Source organism: Podarcis pityusensis (assembly GCF_964106645.2).
Source record: "Podarcis pityusensis genome assembly, chromosome: 7".
Classification (NCBI taxonomy): domain Eukaryota; kingdom Metazoa; phylum Chordata; class Lepidosauria; order Squamata; family Lacertidae; genus Podarcis; species Podarcis pityusensis.
In genome coordinates, this window is record NC_138031.1 from 31,446,065 (window position 1) to 31,466,166 (window position 20,102).

The 20,102-nt window shown below is 38.0% G+C and overlaps 1 protein-coding gene across 8 annotated transcripts in view; it reads right to left on the bottom strand.

Annotated features, from left to right (window-relative positions):
• Positions 1–20,102, bottom strand: part of ZFHX4 (zinc finger homeobox 4) — a 180,790-nt gene that overhangs the window by 35,357 nt on the left and 125,331 nt on the right. The window lies entirely within an intron of this gene.

The window sequence follows — 20,102 nt, forward strand, 5'->3', positions numbered from 1 at the left end:
TGAAAGGCCTACTGTTCCTTTTCATCTTGTGATCATTTGTCTCTGACTGTGCTGATGTCACATTTTAATGAATTTTAGAAATCTGAGTAATACCAGATAACCAGACTTGCAACTCCCTACAGCACAGCATGCTGTTTTCATTGCAATACAAACAAAAAAAGAAAGAAAGTCATATTTTGCAGTTCAGGTAGGAATTATACAAATTAGGAGGGGAAGGTAAAATGGGATTCAAAACACCAGGCTGCTCAATTTCATAAAATCTTTAATGACCATATAAATTAACCCTGGAAAGGCAAAAGGTCACAGACATACATTTGCATACACTCCTCTATTCACTTTTGATAAGCAGAGCTTTTACGCAGGGAACATGATACAATTAACCCTTCAGGAACCGTACAAAATGCAGCTACCGACATTTTAAGTGTCAAGCATTAACTGAAAATTACACACTGCATAAAATTTTCATTGTAAATGCTATAGTGATTGAAAGGGGAAATCGTGGCCCCTTCCGCACCCCATGTTTTATTAATAACATTCTGACAGCAGAATGAAATATCCCCTGTCATATGGAGCAGCTGAGCACAGAAAAATTGCTACTTAGTGCCTTACTTGCCAACTCTGCAGTGGAGCTGCATGCACGGATAAACAATTGGAATCAGCAATGCCTAACTCTTAAAAAAACACATTTCATTTTTTAAAAAAATGTTTACTACAACTTTTAATTTTAAAAGGATCTGAATGTTTTGCATTGATTTTGTTTGTGTATACAAAGAAATGCTAGCAAATTAGATATCAATGACTACTTCATTCAACTGTATTTGAAAGGGCGGAGGCAATCCTCATTTTTTTAAAAAAAATGTTGATGCAGAATGACCAGCACAAATGGAATAAACAATTCTCACTGCCTTAGCATGCTTTCTTCTTCTTCTTTCCCTCTCTCAGTGGTATTACTAATCAAACACTGTAGGCTCCCTGGTCACAGTAGGAAGCAAGACTATATTTGTTAAGGGTGATGGGGGAGCACAGTTTGGGATGCTGTAAGCCTGTGATCATGACTAGATTGGGTTGTATTAATGCCAAGTACACAGGCACACACACACTCACACCATGCATCTAGTCAGAACCTATGGGCTAATACAGCCTCTGGCATTTTCATTTTGACTCGAGCTCTGGAATGGACGTTATTTTCTCCTCCTCCTAGATTTACCAGTCCATTCCCTTTGGGCAGGAAAATGAAGTGTCAGAGTGATACTGAGTGTCCTTATCTTGAGGGGGCATAAAATTGTAAAGGCTGTCATGGTAATCATTAATAAAACAGAGAGAGAGGGAGAGGGAGAGAGAGGGAGATGGGCAAAGAGAAAATCATGAAGGTACTAAAAGAATAGCCAAAGTATCATCATCTGGGTCTCATCAGACAATTTTTGCAGGGTGCTCTTTTTCTGGTATGTGTTTTAAGTATGAGAGAAATTCCCAGACATGTTCTCCTATACATCATCATGGTGTCTGACCTCTGCCTGACCCTGGCAACAGTTTGAGAAATCTAAATGTGAACAAAGACTCTGTGTCAGCAGCAGGGAGAGATTGTGGGGTAGACTTTCCTCCATCAACTTAATCGCAAACAGCAGTTTTTAGGCCATAACTTTACAGGGCTCCACCAAGCCACAAACACATAACCTTTGGAGGTGAAACTGCCCTCTACCCCTCCTCCCTTCTGTGATTTTTCTCAGTCCTCTGGTACTTCCTTTGATGTAGCAAGGCAATTAGATCTAATGTTCAAGTACTGCAAGCCTGTTTTATGGTTTCGAAGGTGAGAGCTGTTTATTACAGGTAGGCTCCCGGGGGCCATAAAAGCTTTGCAAATTTTAATCATGCAAAAAACTAATCAAATGTAACTTATACACACCATAAAAATTAATATCATTATTATGCACTATTTAAATTGGTTGTCTTGGCTTTTCAATGGCAGACACATTAAGAAAAATATTTGGCATTCATATCAGAAATATGTCTGGCTTTCCTTTCGGAAACCTATTTCAGAGACAGAAATGACAGTGGAGCTGCTTTTACTGTCTTCAAAAAAGTGGCAAAGGGCTGCTGATTTCTTGCAGTGTTACACTGTTGCAAATGTCTTTAATGAACTGCAGAAAAATGTAGCAGTCACACATACAAGCATATTAAGATGCTGAGAAGTAAAAATATAGACTAATTCCTATAATTCTTAAGGAATTTCCAAAACAAAAAGTAACATCAGACCGTTCATAGCATCAGCACTTCAACAACTTGTACTTATTGCTTCAAAGTGTATTGTTCGATCGTAATGTCGTATTTTAATCAACAAAGATATCTGGGGGAAGTGTGCATGTATGAGTTCACACCACTATAGCTCCTAAAAGATCTATGAGTGTGTTTAGATATGGACAAGTCCTTGTGGTCTGTTTTAAATTTACAAGAGTTCTACCTATATACGCTTACATATGTAAGCTTTGAAAATAAGTAGAACATGGAATTCAGTCATATTTCAATAGCTAACATAACACTCACCATTGCAACATGATATTTTATTCTCACCTGGTTTTGTTTTATCTAAATACTTAAATGCCTTTGAAGTCAAGTCCAAGTTTAACCACTGTCAGCCTTCCCCCCCCTGAAACCTGTTTTGAAGTACGCACAGTATTAAAAGCTGCACAGTTTGGAATGCTTATCATTAAAACTGGGCAAAACAAAAATTACCAACTGAAATATACATGTCCTTATTAATTATGTTTACACAATTAATACATGGGAAATGCATATTTCAGAGACCAGTTCTTTCCAGCATCATAACTTTTATATGCCTGTTGTCTTTGCCCATGGAGTTTTCTTGGCAGGGATACTGGAGTGGCTTGCCGGTTCCTGCTCCAGATGGATCATGTTTGGTCAAAACTCTCCACTATGACCTGTCCATTTTGGGTGTCCCTGCACGGCATAGCTCATAGCTTCTCTGAGTTATTCAAGCCCCTTCACCATGGCAAGGCAGTGATCCATGAAGGGGCTGGAGGAGACTCTTGAGAGTCCCATGGACTCTGGCGTGCTCTGGTCCATGGGGTCATGAAGAGTCGGACATGACTAAACGACTAAACAACAAGTTCTTTCCATGTAATACTATACTTCCAAGTTACAGAGGACCCTGTCTTAAAGATACTTGCCCATTTCTGCCACCACGAGTGGTGGGGGAGGATACAAATGGCAGTAAACATAGACCAGATGGAGAACTAGTCTACACAATCAAGGTGGCAAGAGCAGAGATTTGGCCAGGAAGCCTGAACCTGCAGGGAAGCTGCCTAACAGAACTTGGATGGCAGGATCTGAGTTGCAACGGTTGGCAAAGAATCTTCCACAAGGACCTGTTGTTCCCAAGATGCTCAGGTAGCAACTAAAGGATTTTATAGTGGAGCTGGCTGCTTCTGGATCAGCAGGGCCTGATCTGAGTCATTACTCAGTGCCTACCTGTTTCCTCTGAGTAAGTCTTGCAAAACGGAGACCTTGGTCAACAGAAAAGGGGCTGCAACACCACTTCTTTGCTTTAATGCAGCTCCATCACTGTCACTGTGTAGCCTCCATGGATAGGGTGTCATCTGGGGGCGTTGGCTGTTCATCGCCCTGTGGGGTAAGCTTCTGTGCCTACTCTTCAGACGTTTCATACGGTCTGGAGTATATGGGCACAGATGGATCCTCCTAACACCACTAAGTGGGATAGTACACCCTTGTGATATCTGTAATGGCCTACAATATTAAATGTGTCGGTTTAGAAGTCCTTCAATGTTCAAAGCTCTTCCTATATTTTACCTCAATAATGTTTACAACAACTCTAGATAGTAATCAGTACTATTGCCCCCATGTTGCCATTGGACAGGCTGAAGATAAAGTAATAATAATAATAATAGTGGGATGTCTACGGCCACAGTGAGAATGGCCAAGGTGAGATACAAATCAGGGACTTCCTGGCTTGCTACATCAACTCTTTCTGAAAAAAGACTTTCTTAATAAGAAAAGCTGGACAGTAAATTAGTGTCAATTATTTAATGACTATTACTACAGATGCCAGGCCTGAAGGAAGAAAGGAAGAGATTGTCTTGAACCAACAACATCATTAGGAAAGGTCCTTGAGAATAAAACACCTGCTTGCATATTGAAAGACTGGATTGTACCCCAGAATAACATCCTCAAATTATTTTAACCATAAGGTGCCTTATAGCTTATGCCAAACCTATTATGACCTAAGCGTTTATTTACTAGAGTACAGTTCTCCAGATATATGGCAGCTTCTGATATTGTAAGGTGCAAGTGTGTGTGTGTACACACAAACACACACACACGAGAGAGAGGGAGGGAGGGAGGGAGGGAGGGAGGGAGGGAGGGGTGCCGATTCATGAAGAAGTGTAGGTGATAGCAAACAAACATCCTGTAGTGTGATAAAACCCAATATTCTGATTAAATCCCCACATGAAGGAGCTAAACTTTTTGAAGATCCTTTCCCTCCGATCTCATTTTTGACAATCTCTCTTACACCCACCCATCGCCCAGTCCTCATCTGTATTAGAACTGTTTAAAAGATGTTTTAAGATGTTATTGTTTTATCACTTGCCATCCTCGACATATAAATTTAATAATAAATGGCCACCAACAGTTGTGTGCCACTTAGAACAACACTTCACTTATCCGATGAAGCAGGCTCTAATCCATGAAAGTTTGTGCCATTAAAAACATGCTCTCGTCTTTAAGGTGCCACAATACAGTTTTGGCTGCCACAGACTAACACATCTACTTCTCTGGAAATACTTTTAAGAATCTCTAAACTGAAGTTTTTAAAAGCTGAAGACCCATGTTCCATCACAATGTTTAAACATCCCAGCAATACATGATTAAAGATAATGTTATATTAGCCTCCCAGGTGTAGTATCCTTATAGCAGTGAATATATGTGTGCTGGAGGTGATAGCACATACAGAACTCTGTGAACATGCTCAGTAATTGATCTGGAATCTTGGACACAAGAGGTGACAAACCATGCTTTTAATTTCAGATCCTAGGAGCTCAATGGACAGATTTAGTTCCCAACCAATGCTGCAAAAATTTATTTTATATTTTACACATAAGTGAATGGTTGCTACTTATTACTATGGAGAAATTAAAGAGCTACTGTTGAGGGCAACAATGTGAAGTGAGCAAAAATCTGCTCATTAGCCCAAAACTGAATCACCCAGCTACCACTATTATCAAGAAGCAATATTCCTGCCCTCCTGCTAATAGTAGTTACAGGACGCAGGAATATTTCACACACTTACCACCAACTCAACTGGATAGGGGAAATACAGTTTCCCTCACCCAATCAAACCTGAGAGGAGCTTTTAGATTGGTACCAGGGAGGCATTTCTTGCCTTTCCCTATGAGTCTTGTGGTCTAATCAGGTTGAGCAAGAAGCAGAATCAAGCCCATTTTTATGCTTGTTTGGGAAGCAAGGGTGACAATAAAAAAGATTGTGGAAACAATTAGACTTCTGAATCACTTTTTTTTAAAGAATTAAGCAGTCTTTAGCCAATTTGACAGTAAAAGGGTCAGGCAGCCAAACTAACTAAAACTGAGAAATTCCAAAGCTTCTTTTTCTGAAATGAAAGCAGCAGATTTTGACAGCTGGCTATTATAGCCTCATTTTTTTTTATTGCTCAACATCTGCACAACATGAGAAGCAAACCCCTTTCTCAAAGAATCCCTACTCTGTTGTGTAACAGTCCTAACAGATTACTCCTGTTCTAACCATCCCCACCTGTTGTTCATCCTCATTCTTTTCAATTCAACCTACCCTTACTGTACAGAAAATTCTATCACTTTCCTCCTTATTTCCCCCATATCTGATTTCTATGAATCGATGGATGAAGAATGGTATATAAATTTAACTCATAAAATAAATAAAATAAAAACAACTAAAAGGAACAACACAACAGAAGATCCCCATTTCCACTCCATCTACTAAGGCCTATGGATTCAGGAAGATATTCTTCTGTTTCATGCTGTCCATCAAGCAACTACAACAGAATTCAAGATTACACAATGTATAATTGTAAATGTGCTGGTTTGCTCAACATGTAAGCCTCTATCCACTCAGTGAGTCTAGATTTCATTCTACTTTATTTTATTGGTCTGGTCTAATAGTAACAAAAACATATAAAAATCATATAAAAATCAAATTGAATTTTGATTATTACAATTTTTTGATTATTACAGTTCTACAATTTGTTTTTCAAATGATGAACAACAGGTCCTCTGTAAACCTTCAGGCCAGACAAGTTACTCTTTCCCTTGTTCTTGCCTGACGAACTATTCAACCCATATATTATTTTCACCACCTTATTCAGTTTGCTGACAATGACAGATAAGTAATACTTTGTTTCCAGAGCTTGGTAGGTTACTAAATAAGCAATCCACTAAAACAGTGGTTCCCAATTAGCTAAGTACTGTGGACCTTTGTTTTTCAAAAGCCAAGCTATGGACCCGTACTTCTGAAAATTCTGATATATCTATGGTAGTTTTTGTTATGTGAATGGTATCACATACCCCTTGGGCGGGTTACACGGAACTCCTGGGGGTCATATACATCTGTTGGCCTGTGTTTGCCTTATTGGGTTACAAGCTGGTGATGGCTAATATATGCCCTCTCTTCCTTAAATGTTGCTGTTACTATGTCACTTTTAACACTGAACTGCCTTAAAACCATTTATAGAATAAAAATAGAAATAACAGGAAACATGAAACCAAGTATAAAAGCAAGAATACAATAAGACCTAAACTGCACATCTAAAAATAGGCATCTAACAGGAACAAGTCTTACCCACCTCATTTAAAAGTCCACAGAGATAACCAGTTACCCTCCAAATTAAGGATCAAAGGCCAAGATAAATTAAATGTTTTTGCCTGGCACATAAAAGCAGACAGCACCAGGTATGCTGCTCTGGAGAGTGCATTCTGTAAGTGAAGAGCCACTACCGCAAAGGCCTGTTCTCATGTTGCCTACTCTGCACCTCCCTTGGAGAGGACACATGGAGAAAAGTCTCCGATAATGAATGATGTGTCTGGGTTGGGTCATACGAGGAGAAGCTGTTCTGGAGGTACTGGGGTCTTGAGCCATGTAAGGCCTTATGGCTAAAAACTTTGAACTGAGCCTGGACACTAATCGGTAGTTGGTGGAGTTCCATCAAGATTGGAGTTAATAAGCTCACACCATCTTGCTCCGGTCAGTAATTTGGGGCAAGATGGTCTGAGAATATAAACAACTAAATTAAGATGGGCAAGTAAGCACTGAAAAGTAATGAGTCTATGCCAGGGAAGAGAGGGAGAAAGTGATTAATAGTGGATGGATAAACAACGACAGGAAATGAATTCCACTCCAAATGGGTGATGAACATGTTTGACTTCTAAAATGTTAAACTGACAAAGTGCAACTAAGTGAAGAAGATGTAACATCCATTTGTCTTAAAATATCTGTACACACATTTTAAGCATCTTTCATTTGCCTCTCTCATCCTGATTTCTACTGTAATGGGGAGCTTAACTGTCATGCTGCTCTTCTTACACATGGCACTGTCACCAAAATATGATGGTCCTTGGAAACAGACTTACAATTTAATAATTTACTATTGCCCACCCTAGGCAATTACACTTCCCTCTCACATGTCTTGGGGAGTAGGCATGACTTACTACAAACAGCCTTCCAATCTGAAACAGCTACACACCATTCAGAACAGGTCATACAACAGAAATATGGAAACAGGCCTGTCCTTGTGGCAGACCCAGATGTCTACGCTGTTCCTGTGTCTATTCTGGCAACAGGATCTATCTATCACTTAATCAACAAAAGTCTCTAAGCAGTTTACCTAAAACACTGTAATTACATAGAAATGTCATCCACAACATCAGGGGTTAATTCACCTGCTCATCTTCCACAATGTGATGTATACCATCATCTGCTAGCAATATCCCTCTGTGTTCTACACAGCAGAAAAAGAGTAGTTTATACACAAAAGATTAAATGAACGCAAATCTGACACTAGAAATTTCAATATTAAAAATGCCAATGGGAAAACATTTCAGCCACCCAGAGCAATCTGTAAGTGAGCTCAGGGTGGCCATCCCAGAGCAAAGGAACTTCAAAGAGACACTGCAATAGGAAACCACTGAATTACAAGGCATCAAGTGGTTCAGTGCTGTCACTTGTAGACTGAAAGAAGACAAAGGATTTTTAGCACATTATATGTGTTAATTTGCTTACCACTGCCAACCCTTGACAGCAATAAAATATTATAGCAAAATATCATCCAATTAAGAGCTAATCTTTATTAAATCAACACAAGAAAAAATGCTGAAAACCAGAACTAGTGCGAAAATATATATTTACCTGTAATATCTTTTCCTGTATCACCTGCAGCTGAATGTTTTAAGTTGTTAAAAGTTTAATATGCATTTCAGCTTCACATCTGAACCAAATTGGCTACACAAAATCATACATTTGAAAGGTACCTCAAAGGTCCTCCAGTCTAACTCCCTGTTTGTGCAGAAACTGTATAGGGTTGTTTTGAAATTTTGTTCTAGGGCTTCCATTTTTAGTGCACAGCATAGTCTTGCTCAGGTAGCATGATGGGCTAGTTTATAAAAACTTTTGTGTTACACACTATGGATTTCAGCCTATCTTTACCCAAATGAAGAAAACAAGGAAACCATATACAAATTTGAAATAAGCCAAGCAAAGGTGCAATATGAAGAATAAATTTCTATGTAGAAGCATAAATTGTGAGACCATTAGACAAAAAGGTAAATAAGAATGGCTAAATGAAGTCAGAGAATTTTTTTTTGGGGGGGGTAGCTAAATAAATTACTTTTATCAGTCTTCGGTACAAAAGCTTGGAGGAAAATATCATCTGAATTCATTGGGTGTTGGTGATAGAACACCTTTAAGGCTCATTCAGAAACTTCAGTCATTTTTGGTTCAGAAAAAAAGGCTACTAAAGGAAATGAGATAGATGGTTACACAATTTTGAATAACATGAACAGAATAGAGACAATACTTTTTGTTTAAAAATACTAAAATCTGGACTTGTCCAATAAAATTAAGTTTAGGTAAAGGAAAAACAAAACAATGAACAAAGCAGAATTTATTTACACAGGGGATATAGCTCAGTCGGTAGAGCATGAGGCTCTTAATCTCAGGGTTGTGGGTTCAGGCCCCATGTTGGGAAAAAGATTCCCGCACTGGAGGGGTTGGACTAGATGACACTCATGGTCCCTTCCAACTCTACATTTCTATGATTATACAGTTGCTGTATAATCTAACAGAAGCTTAGCTATCCCTGTCATGCCTTGCTTGACATGCCTTGCCATTTTCTTGGGGTGAGATGGAGATGGAATGCAGGACCAAGGGAACCTGACACTCGAGAAAAAATTCTGGGCTTTGGTCTGATCTAGCAAAATACTTCTTATATACTTAAAAATGGGGAACTACTTTAGCTGCTTTTCTGCCTCACAATTTCACTTGAAAGGCAGAATTATGAGTGAAGCAAACAGTTTAAAAATAGCATACAAATTAGGGGGAAATCAGTACAGATTTGATTTGAAAAGCAATGGCACAGAAATGCTTTACTGGTTGCTAAATATTTTATGACTAAAATTTTAGCAATCTTGCTTGTACCCAAAATATGAGTGCATGCTTTTTAAGCTGTCAACTATCTTCATTAGAGCCTTCTTTGGTGTCAGAACGTGTGTGTGTGTGTGTGTGTGTGTGTGTGTAGGCAGAACTGTGTCAGATCACTATCACATTACTTACACTTTGAGCTAAGGAAATAAATATATGTCTAAGGTGCCTCAAATGGCAAGACTACACGCTAAGCTTTAAAGTTTAGGTTGCCTTGTCTTCTGAGGACCCAGAGTGGTAGATGAGGCAAGACACTTTTCAAACCAGATCCCTTCAGGGTACCCTGCAGGCTGTAGTCCTAGCCTGAAGCAAGGAAAGAGTTGGGACCTCAAAACGGTGCTTTAAAAATACCTATCCCTTAGTTGGACCTAGGCCAAAGCCAGACGATACAGCACTTGATGAAAGCACATAAAGGTTGTGTATTCAAAGTATGCTATAATTTTGCGCTGCCTCAGGATACTTGAACCATGCCTCTTGCAGGCATTGCAACTGAGCAAGTGTGAATCTTCCTTCATACACTGTTCAGGCTTGTCCAATGTAACACGTTTTCTCCTGGCTATTGACAATAGAATACCTGCAGCCTTCCTCCTGAACAACTATTAGGCTATATTTGCTGTTTGCCCAGCCATGTGTGTCTGTGAATAGCAGATCAACCTCTCCTAGTGCACTTCCCTAAGAAAGCATCCCTGTCTTTTTCAAAACACACCCTGTGTATTCATCAGGTAAGGAAGCTAACACTGCTTTCTATATAACAGACTGTGAACTTGATGGTATGCAGAGAAGGGAATCCATTTCTCATTGCATCCTTTGGGAAATGTATGCCAGAAGAAATATAATAAAGGTATATGAAAAAGGTTTCTTTGGGGATTTTATCAGATAACAATTATACCAGATCTGTCAAAGACAAACACACAAACCAATCCAAGATTATTTTTTGTTAGTGTGGAATATTTTGTCTATAAGCAAATAATCAATGTGATGTTTCTTTAACTAGCTACAAGGAAAATAAATAACTTCAATGGATAACATGGAAGAATGCTACCAAATATGAACTTCAGGATGTTTGAGTTCTGTAATCTCTCATTTCAGTAAATTTGAAGAAGGCCCATCATACTATTACTCCTGCAATGTCAAGACATACATCAATAAATTGCAAATAACTAAATTAAAGAAAAAGTAGATTATAGTTACAAAAAGTAATAAACAATTCCTAGCACTCCAACAAAACACTAAATTAAAAGCAGGACTGATTCAATGCATATATATTATTTACACTTCAAATATTATGGAAGAAAAAAGACACAATAATCATGACTGTAATAACCATGAAGATGCAGTTGCCAAACAAACAAAAACTATCCACAAGTCGCTTCAGAAAAAAAAGTAACTCAGACTATGCATGCACCATACATTTAAAGCCCTCCTCCCAAGAATCCTGGGGTTTGTCAAGGGTGCTCTGTGAGGGACTCTTTACAGTTCCTAGGATTATTTTTTGGAAGGTGGCAAGAAGGGAGAATGTGCTTTAAATGTATGGTGTACGTACACAGCTTCCCTATAATTTGAAGTATATTTTGTCAGATGCGCAACATATGACTTACTCATGAAAAGTGATGAATTTGTTCAAACAACACACACAAACACACAATTTTCTTTGAAGTATAACACAAGAATGTTACAGTATTGCAAAGAACTCTAAGGTTAAAAGTGTGATCCTAAATGTATATACTAATTTGATACAAAGTACAGAGCTCTCTCTGGGACACAGGTGGCGCTGTGGGTTAAACCACAGAGCCTAGGGCTTGCTGATCAGAAGGTCAGCAGTTTGAATCCCCATGACAGGGTGAGCTCTCGTTGCTCGGTCCCTGCTCCTGCCAACCTAGCAGTTCGAAAGCACGTCAAAGTGCAAGTACATAAATAGGTACCGCTCCAGCGGGAAGGTAAACGGCATTTCCGTGCGCTGCTCTGGTTCGCCAGAAGCGGCTTAGTCATGCTGGCCACATGACCCGGAAGCCGTACGCCGGCTCCCTCGGCCAAAAAAGCAAGATGAGCGCCGCAACCCCAGAGTCGGCCACGACTGGACCTAATGGTCAGGGGTCCCTTTACCTTTACCTTACAGAGCTCTGTTAAGTTTGCAGCTCCAAGAAGTTATACATGAACTGTCCTGCAGAAAAGGCAAAACCGCCCATTTAAGTGTGGATAGCTCACAATTGCTTCAATGGCTAGTTACCTTGTAACAAACATAGAAGCAGAGTCCTGCCATTTATTTATTAAATAAAATTTAAAATGTATATATATGCCCAGCCATGGTGTGTGGGTGGGTGCTGAACAATGTATTCTTACATAAGTGTACTATGTATTAAATGTATATCATCTACACTTAAAATTTCCTCCATGAGCATACCATTAAATCCAGCAGACCTTTCCCAATATCACATAAGGTTAACAGTTCAAAGGTGGTTTCCTTAAACTTTTATCTCAGTATTCTGTGGGGGAAAGACTTAGGCCATTACAGACACTCAAACACAAAGATAAATAAAGTTCTTAAAATGAATGCTGATAATATGGAAAGCTCATCTTTACTGAGTAGGCACAAATTCAATCCAGCAAAATAGAAATGGTTTGATCCCCCTGATTTTATAGGACTAAAATCAGACTTGATTTAACAGAACTTAGTAGGAACACCATGTGACTCAGCTATCTAAGTACCATATGACTATGAAGTTTTCTGATTTGAGAGTTGTGTTTAAAGCATCATCTGCTTCTCAATTGTTCTTACAATATTTTAGGTCCTTTTTACTTAAACAAATCCTAACAATAAGGGTCTGTCAGCAAATATAGCCTTACAAGGTCCTGTAGTAATCAGTTTATGTGGAATGCAACCAAATAATAAAAAACACCACAACTTATATTCCCCAAATGGTGAATTATGTCAGATAGAAAAATGCATTAGCTTAGCCACCTTATACCTATAATGCTATTTCACTGAATTCTTTATGAAAACTGAATATATGGCTCAAGTTATTGTTACTTAAACTCCCTAAATGAAATAAAGAAAGAAATGAACAATTTAGGGTTGTGAAATCAGCCAGTATAAAATTATTTAGTTCACAGCTACAGCTACCATGGTCAAATAACTTAACCCTAAAAGAAAATACAGTATTTCTTAAATGTAGCTTGTCTAAAGCTAAACCTGCTTGGTGGCTGGGAGTTAGAAGGAGCTTATCAAGGATTCATAAGAGATCTTTCTGGAAATGGCAGAAACCAGTCCTTGATTACACAGTCTGGCATAATCATGGAGTTCTTTCTCCTGTATTCCTACTGTAATACACAAATTACATGAGCTCTCTCTCTCTCTCTCTCTCTCTTTATCTGTGATATTCTTCATAAATGCAAAGGCATTAATTTGTATGGTGCTTAAGGAAGTATACTTGTTAATTATTGTTTCCTTTGCATCCCCAGCTTGAATTCAAATCACCTTCATGTGCAGAGCTTTGCCTGCAAGAGAAGTTTTTTACCTGCGGGTCATCTGACATCATTGTGACTGACAGATGGCAACACTGTCCACCTGTCAAAATGGCCTGAGGAGGTAGACAAGGACAGGATCCAACCTGCCAGCCAGATCCTATTCCCCACCCCCTGCTGTAAGAAATGAGAGACTGGAAAGAGACAGATTATATAGCAGAATTTCCTCCTTCTTTACAAAGGATGCAATTCACATCCAGTTGTGGTTACCAGCAAAATTTTAATTTACATTCATGGGTTTGGATGGTACCCCATTGTTCAGAAGCATCAATTCACTGTTCCCCAATTCATTGTTCAGTAGCACCAATAGACATGTGGAGATCCAAGTTAGGGTCTGAAGTTGAAAGCATGTAGGCAGTGACTGTATGGTGGTTGAACTGACCAGGATCTTCCATGGTAGAGATTTGAGGGAGGTTGCATGCCTTCACCAGATTGTGAAGCTGAGGCTGAGGCTCCAATATTTTGGCCACTTCATGAGAAGAGAAGACTCCCTGGAAAAGACCCTGATGTTGGGAAAGATGGAGGGCACAAGGAGAAGGGGACGACAGAGGACGAGATGGTTGGACAGTGTTCTCGAAGCTACCAGCATGAGTTTGACCAAACTGCGGGAGGCAGTGGAAGACAGAAGTGCCTGGCGTGCTCTGGTCCATGGGGTCACAAAGAGTCGGATATGACTAAACAGCAACAACAGCATGCCTTCACTGGCCTTTATTCCTCCTTATCACTTAGCAGAATAATAGTATTTTTTTTTTTAGAAAATAGAAGTTTAATTAATTTAGAATTTGGATTACTCTCATGTAGAACATTTTTTTAAAGTATAGCATATAAACAACCTTGCTAATATATTTCTATATATCAGTAAAGAAGATGAGAAATCAACTGCATTTTATGGAGCAGGGTCCACCCACAACCAAAGTATATTGTTTCTTCACAAACTTGCAATAATAAAACTCTCTCTCTCTCTCTCTCACACACACACACACACACACCATTAAGAAAATTTGTCTTCAGGGTTAGAAAAAAATGCCATGTGCAGTCTTTAAATGGATGATTTCTTCTAGCTTATCCCAGAATGGCATTGACTTGACAAATGTGGGAAAGTCCACAGCTGTGAGATGGGGGCTTAGGTTGTGGGCTCTTGGTCAATTGAAAGGTTGCATTAAATGTAAATTATAGGTCTGTTACTTAGATATATACCCTTCTCAACCAGGTGAAAGGCAAACAGGTCCTGCACTAATTCACAGATGAACTTGCTGGCAAAAGCAAGTGAAGATGCAAGCAATTATAACCTTCATCTCGGATGAAAAGGCATTTAATATAAAACTATGCCAAACATGTTCTGCTTTCTTTTTTATATGAAAAACTTTGTGCTTTCTCCTTTCATATATGTTACGCAAAACGGGCAGTAACAATGGCCTTTTATTAAGGATTTATTGAAAAAAAACCTGTATTTTCACTGTTTTTCTTTTCCTTCTAATATTTACAGCTTATTATTAACAGCAACATCACATTTCATCTGCACAAATGCCGAAGGGTAAAAAAAAGTCACACACACCCCTTCTAATGTGACCTGTAGTTAGACAGAAAACAGTTTTCCCAGTCACCGCTTGGCTTCCTGTCTGTGACCTCTGAAAAGCATTGGAGGCCAGGGTTAATGGCCTTTCCAATCTCTGTGATAAGAATTCATTTTGTTCTATTACCAGCAGTTATCTCAGGAGCCTGCTGCATCACTTCAGCAGGGTTCAATCAATGAGAGGACCTAATGAAGTAACCAGCTGTAGCTCTATTTCACCTGGTCAACTCTATCAGACAAATAAGATCTATCAGTCACACAACTTGAAGCCAATCCTAGAAGCATCGTCTCCACAAGCTGAACCTGTATGCATATAAACTAATGATATCTCACCATTTCTTTTTAATCTTGGGTTTTAACGCAGCTATTCAAAGACACAAAACGGAATAAAAAAGACTGAGAAATGTTGCATTAAGAGGACAGTAACAGGATTAACAACGTCAAGAGTCGCAGAATACTGAAATGTTTTTGTATTAATAGAAAAACTTTACTGCCTTCGAGTCTAGAATGCAGGGCTAGAAACTATGTACATTTTCTTAATCTCTCATAAAGGAAAATGTTTTTCTGCAAATATAAAGCACTGTGGATTCTTTCTTAAGCCCTTCAGTGTTATTAATAGTGGCACACAGAAACTCAATGTGTACATGGAGGTGTTTGCTTTCAAACTACAAGGCTGGACTGGAGCACCACAACTAAAGGCTTGAGACAACCCCAACATTGGAAGAAATCTTTGGAACCCTCCACCAACAGCCTAATAAGGGTTGGGTATTCTTAATGAGCACCTAACACTGACTGGCTGGTGGGGAATGGGAAAGTGTGGGGAGAGTAATGGGTGGAATATCACAGAAGAGGGCATGGCTGGCTGGCTGGCTGGCTGGAACCCTGAACAGGATCACTGCAATAGCAAATTCAAGTGACTGAAGTGAAACAGGTCGATCCAAGGAAGTAGCTTCTACATATTTGGGGTACTCCCTGTGTATGCATCACTTCAGAAATAAAGGGAAATGGAAGGCTAGGGGAAGAAAGAAAATTGGATCATGAATGCACCTAACACAGGTGTGGAGAATCTGTGATCCTCCAGATGCTGTTGAACTACAACTCCCATCATCCTTGAGCATTCGCTGTGCTGGCTAGAGCCTATGGGAGTTGTGAGTCCAGCAACATCTTTAGGGACAAGCCTTAACAGCTTACAATGAGCATCCTGCAGGGGGATATTATGTTTGGAGGGCTATACATTGCAAGGTATACTGGTAGTACTGGTATCTTAATAGGTGCTGAAGCAAAATAATCGCCTGTGGTCATCTATTAGTCAAGTGCAAGACAACCAAAATATTTTGCTTTGCCACATTTTAAGTTACCAGTTCTATCACTATTATAAATAATAATAAATACTATTTATTAATCAATCAATCAGTCACATTCTACATGCATCTCAAGGTGATTTACAAACATTTACAAACATAGCAAATTATTACCAACAGCGTTTCAGTGTATGCTTTTATATTTGATAGTGTAATAATTTGCTACAATTAGTTATACACACCATATTTCAGTGGAAATATTTACTGTTCTATTTCTGGATCGTTCAGTTTCTCAAAATAGACTGTTTTACCTCTAAGTATATAGTGGTTTTATTCTAGATTCAATTTAATTTAATTACAGATTTAATTACAAACATTTCTACAAATAAACAAAAATAGACCACCAATACAGTCAACCACTATTTCATGCGGGGGTTTCGTTCCTGGTCCCTGAATACCCCCCGCTCTGCCCCCCTTCCATCCTTTTAGTGACATGTTTTGTGACATTTCTGGTCACTTCTGGGTTCGGCACCATGAACACATGCATGTCTTTCAGACACATGTTAGTTGGTTGTTGCCTGTTCACACAATCTACATGGCCTATTCAATGACAAGTTCTAATGTGCAGCAATATTATATTAATAGTATCCATTTTAGCCTGATGCTGAATCACAAAAATACTATGGAAAGCAAAGCAAGAGAGCCCTTATTTTTAGGTATGCACAAAATTATATATAGCAGTTTTCTTAAGCTAATCAAGATCAATATCAAGAAATGAAATTTGTATCCTCTTAGCAAAATGCCTTCATAACAAATTGAAAGAGGAGAAATTATGGATATTTAAGGTCAAGGAAGAAAGGTGCAATATCTAAATAATAAGATAAAACATGATAGAATATGCTAACCCCAAAACTTCATAAATGCGTACAGATAATTCTCTTTTATCAATCAATTATATTATGGAAATCAGTTTAGAATCAATGTCAAATAATTATGCATATGCATTTTCTCAATCTAAATACAATTTTAAGATTGTGAGCTGAGAAGTCACCAGTTCAAATATTACCTCAGCCATGAACTCACTAGGTAGCCTTAGGCAAGCCATTAGTCTCTCAGCTTCAGTCCCACATCTGCAATATGGAGATAATAATACTAACTTATCTAAAAGGTCTGCTGTAAGGAATGCATGTTAAAAGCTTTGAACATTTAAAATGAACGATGTGTACTTGTTGTTGCTGTTATTATTTGTATTATAGTATGGTATTATAGTTTTATGCACTTGCTAGGATCCAAAGGGCTACTTTAGACACGCCAGAGGGTTTAGTGTCTTATATATTGCAGATTCCTATGCCATTCCACAAACTGCCTTTGAAAGTCCTTGAAATTTCAAAAGTTGGGGCTCAGAAAACAGCCATTCAACGCTTGGACACATGAAACTACTTGTGCAGTTCACTGGATCCTAGCCAATGAAACAACTTCCTTTTAATCCCAACTTTATTTAAATTGAAGTAAAAGTCCCTATGAATACCAGTATCTGACATTTATGAACATTTTTCTCTAAGGATAAGCCTACCTGTATACTCCTGAAAGAGGCCTTAAATGCCTGTATTGCATATGTAAACAGATAACTTTATGCCTAGCAGGCATTTTGGGAACATCTGTCAATTTTTTTATGGAATGCACTGATTGTGGGCTATTGATTGCATTTAAACAAAGTTGTTGCGAAAAAAAATCAGCTAACAATTCGTGTAGAAAGAGTTGATCAATATTTAAATGACTCCTTATTGATTTAAAATTAACTTTCAATTAAGAGATCTATAGGACTCTTAACTGCGACACTTATCCATTCAAGAGAAAATAAAGGTACATTTATCGATACACTTAAACAGCAGTGGCTGGTTTTCTATTGATTCAGTCATTTGCGCTGGGATTCGTTAGCGTCATCGGGCTTTAACTCGCTTACTAGTTCTTCTCAGTGTATAATACTGCAAGATGAAGGAATGTACGGTACATGGAAAACACAGAAAACCAAGAGCATTTACAGATATACTAAAAGGTAAGGTATTTTATGATTTTTAATTCTCTTAAAATAAAAACAGGAAGACTTCTCCCAGAAACATACCCTGACAAAACTATGCTTACTAAAGTGAACAAATACATTGTGTGTATGTAACAGGAATGTAAAATGAATGCAGTATTTGCTTGCTGTTGCTGTTAACTAACATTCAGTGTCTTTCATTAAATCTATATCAAAGGTATTTTTAAGGATGGTACTAGAATTTTGTGTTTTAGAATGTTCAAATACACAAATGTAATGTGTGCAGGTTGGGGAAGGTCAAATAGATACAGTACGTGTTGTGTCATGCTTATGCATGTGGAAATATTTTAAAGAGAGGTGTGCAGTACAATTTTACATCCATTTACTTGGTAGTAAGTCTAATCATGTTCAGTGGGACTTGGTCTCAGGTGAAGGTCTGCAACCTTAGGATTCAATACTCTTACTAGGGAGCCTCATTGAATACAATGGGACTTCTGAGCAAACAGGCATCGGATCATCCTTAGTTTCCAGTTTGGTTGAAAATCAAGCATACTATTATTGTGCATTATGATAGAAACACATTTTAGAGGATTTGGCAAAATCTGGCACTTTTTTTCTTCAAATGTACAAGATGAAAACAGAAGATTATATATTTCTCATTCATGCACAGAATATCAATGCTATTGGAGCAAGAATACTACATTTTGCATACTAAGGTTGCAATCCTGTAATATTTATCTGGGAGTTAATCCCATTGAACTCAATGGCACTTATTTCTGAGTAGATATGTCCGGGGTTGCACTGTAAGTTAAACATATAATGTAAACATACAGTATCAGTCATATGTTTTTATTACATTTTGTTTTTATTACATTTAGTCTGTAATGCTATGACAACATCTTGTTTTTTGCCTTTCAGTATTTAAACGGAAGGCAACAAAACTAAGCAAAAATGTTGATCCTTTATTAGCTTTATGAGGTGAACTTTTGTTCATATTGCCTTTTGCTTTACATTATTCTGTTTAGAGACAAAGGAAGGCAACAGCAAAATTAATAGATTGCTGTACACTGAGAAAAGCTTCCCTGTGCAGCAACACAGTATTATTTGATGTGGGGCAGGGTTAACTGAGGATGACTTTAGCTGGCCTTGTTTTCCTAGGCATGACTGTGTTGTATTCTTTCGTGTGTGTTCTCTTTTTCTCATAGCCTAAAAATGTCTGTAAAATGAATCAATAGTACTTTAGCTTGACCTGGTTATTACCTATATATTTTCTGTGAGGCAGTAAAACAAAACAGGATAATTAGGTAAAAATATCATAACTTTTAAAGTTCATTTGTTTTTATTATCTAGTTATATAGTTTGGGGGAAAAAGAAAAAAAATTACAGGCAATTTGCTGACCCTACAGAAAATATATCTAAATGCAAAACAAAACAAAAATCAGGCTTATTTTATTGCACCTTTAAATACACAACATTTGTTTTGGGAGCAATAAATAAATAAATAAATGTGCCTTAATCCTATCAGAATTAACAGGATTTAAGCATTTAGCTCTGTACGTAAATCCTATTAAATTTCAATGGGATTTACGTGCACTTACACTTTCTCAAGCAAGCACCCTGTGTTCTTTTTATGGCCACTTCAGTTTAAATTGTCCTAAATGTTTAGTTCTGGATTGGTGGATTGGTTGAAATTCAGGAGATTAAGGTCACTAAAATCATGGTTTAAAGCACTAAGAGAAGAAACTGTTTTAAACCATGTTTGTACATGTATTTTCTAAACAAAAGTACATATGCATTGGTTGGTCTAACCAATAAAACATACATTTTTGAAACAAATGAATGCTTTTACTTTTCTTAGTTTTCACAGAGTAATCATTTTTCCTTGTGGAGCCTATTATTCTGCATTATTGTCTATTAACAGATGGGCAATTGAAATTAACAGAGTTCTGTT